Source organism: Vombatus ursinus, unplaced genomic scaffold (assembly GCF_900497805.2).
Source record: "Vombatus ursinus unplaced genomic scaffold, bare-nosed wombat genome assembly UNPS02014778.1, whole genome shotgun sequence".
Taxonomy (NCBI): Eukaryota; Metazoa; Chordata; class Mammalia; order Diprotodontia; family Vombatidae; genus Vombatus; species Vombatus ursinus.
In genome coordinates this window covers 18235746-18246591 of record NW_020954556.1, presented here as the reverse complement: position 1 = coordinate 18246591, position 10846 = coordinate 18235746, and positions in this window count along the sequence as shown.

Below are 10846 nucleotides of genomic sequence, written 5' to 3'. Positions count from 1 at the left end.
TAGAATGAGACATACATTTTCAAGCACAACCAATATGTGAATATGGTAGGGTGGGGTGTTAAGTAAAGTTGTTCACTCAATTTTGCCCCCTTTACCGTACTACTGGCAGTTAGATGGCACTGTAGATAGAGAGGTTGGAGTCAAGAAGCTCTAAGTTCAAATCTGGCCTCATACATTTACTAGCTATGTGACCCTGGGCAAGTCACCTAACCCCTGTTTCCCTCCGTTTCTTCATCTGTAAAAAGGAGATAAAATAACACTTACCTTTTAGGGTTGTTGTGAAGATCAAATGAGATAATTGTAATGTGCTTAGCACAGCGCCTGGTAGGTAGTAAGTGCTAAATAAATTATCGTTACTTAAATGAGTTTCATGGTATAAATAGCCCTCCACTGCTCAGGGAAATTGTATCAAAGGATCTGTAATTCTATCTTCTTTTTTTTTTTTAAAGCTCTGAGTGCTACCCAGAAAAAGAGCACTCACAAAACACCTCTGTATTAGATCCTTCTTTTTTCTTACTCTCCCTTGAACTACTTATTTACAGTAAGTGCACCCATACTTAGCAATAGCCTGTGATTAACACAGTTTATAGAGTCCAAATCATATTCTCACTCTCTTAGCTCCACTGTCTTCATGGCTTCCCTTTCTCCACCTCCATTCATTTTTTTAAAAATATTAATTAATTAATTAATTAATTAATTTTTAGTTTTCAACATTCACTTTCATAAGATTTTGAGTTCCAGATTTTCTTCCCCTCTGTCCCCTCCCCCACCCTAAAACTGATATAGGCTATAAATGTACAAGCATATGAAACATATTTTCACATTAGTCATGTTGTAAAGAAGAATTAGAACCAACAAGAAAGAAGAAACAAAAAATTAAAAAGAGAGAAAATAGGACGCTTCAATCTGCATTCAGACTCCATTGTTCTTTCTCTGGATGTGGATAGCATTTTCCATCATAAGTCTTTTGGAGTTGTCTTAGATCCTTGCATTGCTAAGAAGAGCTAAGTCTATCAGAGATAGTTATCACAACGTGACTATTACTGTGTACAATGTTCTCTCCATTCATCTTTTAAGGTCTTGTCAGTAGCTGGTTTCCTCTCTAAGATTCTGCCTCTCTGTGTTTGACTGCCTCGTGTGTGTATCTCTGCTCCCTTAACTCTACCTCAAACTCTCCAACTACTGGATATGGTGTCTCCTTCTGGGTGAATAGCTCTGCCACTGGACACCTTGGTGGATGGGGGAGAATGACAGAGAAATCCACTTCTCCTTGCCCCCTTTCCTCTGTAGGCAGCCCCTGACCAGCACTCAACAGACCTGTTGAACCCGTCCAGGGCTTAGTTATTGAAAGCTCTTCCGTCACATCCAATGAAGTTGCTCCCTTCAATTCTGTTGGAGAAAGGTATGTATTCATACATCCTTAGTGGATCACCAGTTATTAACACCTTGTTAACACATTAACACCTCATTACCCCTTTTATCTACTCTTTGCTTTCTATAACTGGGAGCCATCTCCAGTCCTCTTGATCTATATCTTGCCACTGGACCCAAATGGCTCCAGAGGAGAAAGTGAGAATGGTGACCTTGCACAGCCTTCCCTCACTTAAATCTAATTCACTTGCAAGTCATGGAATCACTTTCCTGATGTCATGGTCCTCTTTGAGAATGAAGGACAAACAACAACAACAACGGCTTTCTATGACTATATCAAGTATAGAAGTTCTTTTACTAGGAAGGGGAGTAATGGTCCTGGGGAGTCATGTGGGTGATTGAGATGCAAAAATAAATAAAATAAAGAGTATCAATGAAACATTTTAGAAATACACAGAAAAAGGAAGTCCAGAAAGGAACACAGACAAGAGCAATGTTGATGGTACTATGTTAAATTTTGCTTATACTTTAAAAGATTGGGGGTGCAGATAGGTATTGGAATCAGACCTGTGATTTCACTGATATAGGGAACTCCCAGATGAGAAAACTCCCTGTACCAATGAAGGTCAGCAATTTCTCTGCAACATACAGTTTTTAAAAAATTTTTTATATTTTACCTAATTTTTTCCAATTACATGTAAAAATGTTTAATATTTGTTTTTTTAAATTGAGTTCTAAATTCTCTCACTCTCTCCCTTCCTTCCCCCTTCCTTGATAAGGCAAGCAATTTGATATAGATTATGCATGTGCAGTCATGCAAAATACATTTCCTTATTAGCAATGTTGTGAAAGAAAATGCACACAAAAAAAAGAAAGTTAAAAAAAGTATGCTGTATTCAATCTGTATTCAGACACCATCAGTTCTTTCTCTGGAGGTAGACAGCATTTTTCATCATAAATCCTTCAGAATTATCTTGGATCATTGTATTGCTGAGAATAGCTAAGTCATTCACAGTTGATCATCATACAGTATTTCTGTTACTGTGTACAGTGTTCTTCTGGTTCTGCTCACTTCACTTTGCATCAGTTCACATAAGTTTTCCTAGGTTTTTTTTCTGAAAGCATTCTGCTCATCATTTCTTATAGCACAACAGTACTCCATCACAATCATATACCACAACTTGTTCAGCCATTCCCCAATTGAGAGATATCATCTCAATTTTCAATACTTTGCCACCACAAAATATTTTTGTACATATAGGTGTTTTTCCTTTTTTAATCTCTTTAGTACACAGACCTAGCAGTGGTATTTTTGGGTCAAAAGGTATGCACAGTTTTATAGCCCTTTGGGCGTAGTGCAACACATAGTCTTGGAGAGTTCCAGAGAGCCTCATACCCAGCATCATATAGACAGTTAAAGACAAACAAATTATAGGTAAGAGGGATTCAGTTTTGCATACAATCCTTTTATGTCCTTCATATGTGGAAATGTTTACATTTATTAATATTTGTCAAGTTCATGAAAGAAAAGAAAGAAAGAAAAATGATGAGTAGAATACTTTCAGGAAGAAAGGAAAATTTTGGGGAAAATTATTATTGGCTTGGAAATTAGAGGATCTGAGTTCAAACCTTTCTCTGATGCTTACTGCCTCTGTAACTTCGGGGAAGCGACTTCAATTCTCTGGATCACAGTTTCCTCATGTATAAAATGGTGAGGAGGGAATGGGCTGGATGGATTCTGAGGCCCTTCTAGTTCCAGATCTAGAATTCCAAGATCTTCTCCTCCCACCCCTGTCCCTCATCTCTACAACCTTGTGGATCTCAAAAAGATAATTCATAAAAATGTTTTTTCCTGCACACACCGAAATAGCCTCTGCTATTCCTCTGAAATAGTCACCTCACCATTCGCAGTTCTGAATTCAGAACCTCCTTTGTCCCTGTATATGCCAACACAAGGTTCACCCTAATTCTAGCCATCATCTCAGTATCAGCTTCTTGACCCCCAAACTTCACAAGGAGCCTTTAGTTCAGGCGAGAGCTGGCTCTGGCTCATCTGCTCCCCATTCGCCCGCACCGAGCCCTTCAGGCTGAAACAGGCATTCCCAGATGTTGGTCAACTCAGCTGTAGAGGACACCCTTCTAAAATTTCCTTCAAACCGAGAGATTGTTGGTGCCTGTTTCAGCGACCCTCTGTCCCTGCAGCCTCGTAAAGTGAGGAGTCCTCACTCAGCCCCTCAGGGTACAAAGCCAAAGACTGAGTGCAGACTGGAAACTCCAGGGCCCCTTATCGGATGTTCTGGGCTCTTATGCCTGAAACTGACCCTAGAATCTCAAGTCAGGTTCCATCCCTTTCCAAAGGCCCATGGGAGAGGAAAAAGATCTGAGATCTGCGAGATACTAATTCTCAGAGAGTAGCCTATAGCATTTTTTCCTAATCTTTTTTATTCTTTATTTTAAGAGGTGGTTCTCTGAGAGGGACAAGGGGAGGGATTTGTTGGGAAATGTGGGTGATGTAAAAAAAAAAACAAAAAAAATCAGTAAAATCTGTTTTAAAAAATGGCTGATCTATGTAATATGTTATATATTATATATGTGTGCATGTATGTATACATATACATACAAGTGTATATAAAATTCTGTACATACTTTGTCCTTAAAACACTCCTGTGAGGTAAGCCCTATAAGTACATCATTTTAAAGAGGAGAAGGCTAAATGATTTGTGATGAGTCACCCAGCTAATAAATGTGAGAGGCCATTTGTGAACCCAAATCTTTCCTGACTCAAACACCAGCAGCTTTGTCACTATCTGGATGTCATGGGGGCAGTGTGATATAGGAGAGAAAGACCTGGTTCCCTCACTCTGTCCCACATCATCTCTCTGGGCACCAATTATCTTATCTAATACATGACAATATTTACAAACACTTGCACTCTATACTCACAGGGTCTTTGTGATGACAGTACTTTGTAAGCCCTAGGGAAGTAGGAGTTTTTAGGGGCAGCTAGGTGGTCCAGTGGATAGAGCACCAGCCCTGAAGTCAGGAGGACCTGAGTTCAAATCCAGCCTCAGGGCAAACACAAGTCACTTAACCCCAATTGCCTAAAAATAAAAAAAGTAGGAATTTTTGCCATCATTGAACAGCACCTACTTCGGCTAAATCCTCTAAACTTTCAGGGGGCACCTGTTCATTCATGGTCATTTATTCTACTTTTGAGGCCCCACAGGAATGGGGATGGCCCCTTGTGGGAAGTCAACATGAAGTGGCTCCAAGTATTTTTTTTCCAAACCCAAACCAAGCCATTAATTAAGGCATCCTCCCTTGCTTATATCTGAGCATGATGTGGCTTTCTCTTGTGACAAATCATAGGAACAGTCAATCTAATGCAATACCTTGCATTTTATACATGAAGAAACTGAGGCCCAGAGAGGTGGTGTTGTGTCAAGGCCATACATGTAATAAGTATCAGAGGTGGGATTTGAATCCAGGTCCGCTAAACCTGGCACCATGGTATAATGGATAGGGACTTAACATTAGGAAGACCTGGGTTCAAATCCTGTCCCAGATAGCTGTGTGACTCTGGGCAAGTCATTTAACCTCTGTGCTTCTGTTTCCTCATCTATAAAATGAGGGGGATTGAACTAATTGGCCTCCCTGGTCACTTCCAGCTCTAAATCTATGATCCTGTGATGTCTCTGGGTCTCAGTTTACTCATCTGTAAAATGGAATTCTGGGGGCTGGACTCAATGACCTCTACACTCTAGGCATACGAACCTATAACTTCTCTGTATCTTTTTCCTTGTCTATAAAATGAGCGGCAGCTTGTGGGTGGCTTAGTGCACAGAGTGCTGGGCCTGGGCTCAGGAAGACTCTTCATGAGTTCAAATCCAGCTCAGACACGTAGTAACTGTATGACCCTGGGCAAATCACTTAACCCTGTTTACCTCAGTTTCTTCATCTATAAAATTAGCCGGAGAAGGAAATGGTGAGCCACTCTGGAATCTCTGCCAAGGAAATCCCCAAAAGGGTCAGACAATTGAAGAATAACAACAAAAAATGAGGGGATCAGACACAATGACCCCTGAGTTCCCTAACAACTCTAGGTCTATGATCCTTTTCCCTCTGTACCAGACAGCTGAATTCAGGGGGTACAGGGCCTTGGAGCTCGGATACGGAGGGTTTGGTTTTGAAGAGCACAGTCTAATCCAGAAAAGAGTGGTCTGAGTGAGGTTCCACAGAGGGCAAGATGAAGAAGGAATTCTAGAGGATGAGGAAGGGAAAAAAGTATGGGGATGGTAGAAGGAAGGAAACAAACATTTATTAAACACCTATTGTGCACCAGGTAAGCACTTTACAAGTACTATCTCATCTGATCCTACCCCAGGAGGTAAGTGCTATTATTATCCTCATATGATACTTGAGGAAACTGAGAAAAACAAGTCAAGTGACTTGCCCAGAGTTATATAAGCTAGTAAGTATCTGAGGCTGGATTTGAACTTAGGTCTTCCTAACTCCAGGCCCAGCCCTCTATCTGCTGCACTACCTAGCTGCCTATAGGCCACATTTAGGTTTTGTGCAAGCCTGATTTGGTAGAAAAGTAGAGCTGATAATTAAATTAAATTAAAATTACATTGTGGTAGCTCTTTTGATGCTAACAACTCATCTACCTAATGATGGAACACAAGAAATCTGGAAGACAGCTACGACCCTCTTCTTCTTTCCTCTGACATTTACTAATTCAATAAAAGAAGACCCCAGACTGCCTCAGTCTAAAGGCTGAATGGGAGCACTTGCTGTTCTAGAAAAGTTCACAGTAACAGGGGACAGAACTGTGGCTATACATTATTGCTCAGCAATATTCTTGCCAACTCACAGTAACCACGAGAGGAAAACCCATTACTAGCTGAGCATTTGTTATTGTTGTTATTGTTGTTCAGTCCTTTCAGTCATGTCTGACACTTCATGAGCCCATTTGGCATTTTCTTGGTGAAGATACTGGAGTGGTTTGTCATTTCCTTCTCCAGCTCATTTTACAAATGAGGAAACTGAGGCAAACAGGGTTAAGTGACTTGGCCGGGGTCACACAGCTAATAAGTGCCTGAGGTCAGATTTGAACTCAGGCCTGATTCCAGGCCCAGTGTTCTGTCCACTGAGTCACCCAGCTGCCCTATGCATCCCCAAATGAGATGCTGACATCAGATGTCCAACCCTGCTATAAAAATTTCCAACTCTCTGAGTCACCGTAAAATTAGAGAAGTTGGAAAGCATATTAGAGGTCATTTGGTCACAGAATCATAGAACTTTAGAGTTGGTAGGGACCTGAGTGGAGGCTCATCCCATCCCCCAAAGAATTCTCCATAAACAAATGCCCAATGAGACATCAACCAGTATCTGGTTAAAGACTCCCAGTGAAGGAGCATCCACTGTCCACTGAAGCCATCCATCTCACTTTTGGATGGCTTTAATTATTGGATGGTTCTTTGTCCTATCAAGCTGAATTTGCCTCTTTGTAACTGCTACCCATTGCTACAGATTCTGCCCTTTGGGGCCAAACAGAACAAGTCTACTCCTCTTTCAAATGAGTCCTTAAAATACCTGAAGCTAGCTATCTTTTCTTTTCCAGATGAAACAGCAGAAATTCCTTCAACCAAGCCTCACAAGATGTAGACACACAGTCCTCCACCTTTTGTTTGCCCTCCTCTGAAACCCTTCCAACCAATCAATGTCCTTCTTAAACTGTGGTGTCCAGAACGAAATACAATACGCTAGCTGTATTCTGACCTGGGCAGCAGAAGATAGAAGGATTATCACCTCCTTGTTCTTGGAAGCTTTGTTGTTTAGTCATTTTTCAATCATGTCCAATTCTTCATCACCCCATTTGAGATTATCTTGGCAAAGATACTGGATGGTCTTCCTGACTCTAGGCCCCGTACTCTATCCACTATACCTTCTAGCCACCTGTTCCTGTAAGCTATATTTCCTTTAATGCTGCTCAATGTCACATTAATTTTTGATTGCCACATAGGAGACCTCACCCATACTGAGCTTACAATTCACTAAGACCCCCAGATCTGCTTTACTCAAATCTGGTCTAACTGTGCCTCCATCATCCTATATTTATTGAGTTGATTGTATGAACCCAAGAATAAAACTTTACATCTATATCTATTGTATTTCATCGTACCAGATCTGGCCCCATTCTCCACACTGTCAGGCTCTTACTTTATCCTGAGTCTGTCATCCTGTATATTACCTATCCCTCCCAGATTTGTGCTACCTGCAGATTAGATAAGCATGCCCTCTATGCTTTTATCCAAATCATTGATCAAAATGTCCAATTCCTCTGGGCCTCAGTGTCCTCATTTGTCAAGTGAGAGCATTAGACTAGATGGTGTCTGAGATTTATGTATCTATGTTCTAGTTCTGTATCTATGATTTTATGTTAAACAGAACAGAGCCAAGGACATATTCCTGAAGACATATTCTGGAGACCTCCACACACACACACACACACACACACACACACACACACACACACACATTCTTTTCACAGGTAGGGAAACTGAGGTATTCACAAGAAAAATACCTTATCCAATGTAAAAGTTCGAAGTCCAAGTCAAGGTTAATTATCATCCTGCTGTACTTGCCTAAACCAGCTGCTTCTGGACTATTGTGTGCATTTATGGGTGCCATATTTTAAGAGTGTCAAATTCAAGATCTAACAAGGGGGGGAGACTAACAGAGGAGTGAGAAATATGGAAACTTCTTCCTATGAGAGCTTGCTGAAGGAACTGGGGACGCTAGCCTGATAAGGGGAGCCTGGAGACCAGGGATAGGGGAAAGACATGTTGACAGTTTTAACATATCTGAAGGGCTGTCAAGTGGAAGGGTGATTAGACATTGTCTTTGTAGCTCTAGAGGGCAGAAGCAGGACTAATAGCCGGAAACTATGGGAAAATTCATTTGGGTTTGATTAAAGGAAGAACTTGCCAATAATTAGAACTGCTTAACACTGAAATGAGCTGTCTTAGCCTCTAGCAAGGCACCTACCACTGGAATTATTAAAGGAAAAGATATAAAGAACGTTACAGGTGAGATTCTTACTCGGGGTGGGAGGTCAGATTAGAAGACTTCTGAGAGCATTTCTCATTCTCACAATTCTACAGTTACACAACTAGTTTGTGGCAAAATCGGGACTGGAACCCAGCTCTAGTCACTCAATTAACTTCCCTCTTCCTCCTCAATTAGCAAAGAATCACTTCTTTGCCAGCCCAAAAGTTTTGCAATCTTCAGCTCAAACTATTTCTTAATAGAGTCAAAGTTCCCCCCCCCCAACTCCTGAATATTTGAAACACACTTGAATGAGCAGACCAGAATAGGTTTTTAATGTGGTCTTTTTGAATGGGAATTCTCTACATGTAGCCAATGCTATTTTTAAAAATACACTTTGACATTTAAATGCTTCCTTCTAGAGTATTTATGCTAATTCACCTCTAGTTACCATTAGTGGACAAAATGATCTCAAAATTTCCTTTAAATTCTAAAAAACTGTACAAGAAATCTGAGAACTTTTCTCCATGTTAATATCTTTCTATAACAGGTGCTCACTATATATATATAGATAGATAGATATAGATATTTGTGTGTGCATATATACATATATATATATTTCTTTTAAAGTAAAATGAAAGAAATAGAGTAGAATAGAGTGGAGAAGTGTAAGAAGCCCTACTGGGTACAACAGAATAGGGCTCTGTGCCCACTCCCTCTCTCTAAGGGACTCCAGCTCTGGATTCAGGCATGTAATATAGTCAGAGAGAGAGGCTCCCTTTTCTGATACTCTTTCACTTAAAATATAGGCTTGAGCTCATATCAGGTCTCCCTAAAGGGAGATTAGGGAACTCAATGTATGCTATAAATCCAGGTATGGGACCAGTATTTATATACTACATGCAAAAGAAATTCTAAATGCCAATATGATTAGACTGTGAGCTCCCTGAAAACAGAGATTGTCTTTTGCTCTTTTCTGTATCCCCATGGCTTAGCCCAGTACCTAACATATATATTAGAGGCTTAATAAATGTTGATTGACTAACTAATAGACACAAAAAACTCAGTACACATTGACAGAATAACTTCAAAGAGGATTCATTAACTTAGTTTATAAATACTATTACTCTCTCAGGAGTCTAATGATTAAATGTCATCCTAATACTTAAATCTCATCAGAGCATAAAGCAATTTGTAGGACTGATGATTAGGCATTTTACATTTCACTCCATCTGCATTATCCGAATTTCCAGTCTATGTCTTCTGGCCAAATGGGTCAGGCATGAGGTATTCTTCCCAGGAAGGAAGGAAGGAAGGAAGGAAGGAAAGAAGGAAGAAAGGAAGGAAGAAAGGAAAAGAAGGAGAGAAGGAAGGAAGGAAAAGAATGAGGGAAGGAAGCAAGGAAAGAAGGAAGAAAGGAATGAAGGAAGGCAGGAAAAGGAGAGAAAAAAAGGAAGGAAATAAAGGAAAAGAAGGAGGGAGAGAGGAAAAGGTAAAGGGAAGGAAGGCAGGAATGGTAGGAACCCTCTCAGCTACCACCTAACAACTGGAAAGAAAAACAAATGAGATCACAAGAGATGACTCAGCATTCAGCTCCCTGGAAACCAGTATCGTGCACCATAGTTCAAGGTAATAAAGTATAAGCCGGGACAGATTTCATAGATAAAGGATAAAAGAATTCAAACCAGCCCCAGAAAGAAATGTCACTGGACTTCAGTTCTTCCAGAAAGTTAAGAGAAGAGAGAATACCAATTCAACTAAATATAGCTCAGGGAAACTCCCAGAATAGAGAGCCAGCTGTGGGTCTAGCACCCTCTTAGAATCATTCAGCAGCTGTGGGGAAAAGCAAGCCCAAAGATCTGTGGAGTGCTCTGGGGGCTGGGCCAAGTTGGCCAGCCTCTCCTAAGACTCTGGCCCTGACAGAGAAGGGCAGACATCACAGAAGTACAGAATGTCAGAGCCAGGCCAGACTTTAGGGGCCAGTTAGCTCAACTCACACCTGAATAGGAATCCTATCTACAACATACCCAACCAGTGGTATCCACTTCCTCCTGGTAGCTCATCCCAGTAGCCCTAATTGTTAGGAGCCTCATCAAAACCATACCTCCCCCTCCTCTCATAGCCACCATGGGTGTACTTGGTTCTGCTCTCTGGGGCCAATCAGAACAAATCTAAGTGCTTTCTCAAATGACCACATTTCAAATACTCACAGGAGGTTATATCATGACCCCCAAGTCTTCTCTTTATTGGACTGATACAGAAAATGGCCAAGGATGTCTTCTCTACAAAATCAAGAAGAAAGCGTACTTAGAGAGTCAAACTTGTCCTTAGTGTCTGAAGTTGAGGTTGACAAAAAGGTAAGGGCCCCTAGAAGACAGAAGGGTGACATTTAATGGCACCCAGTTCATCATCCAAGTTAACTTTC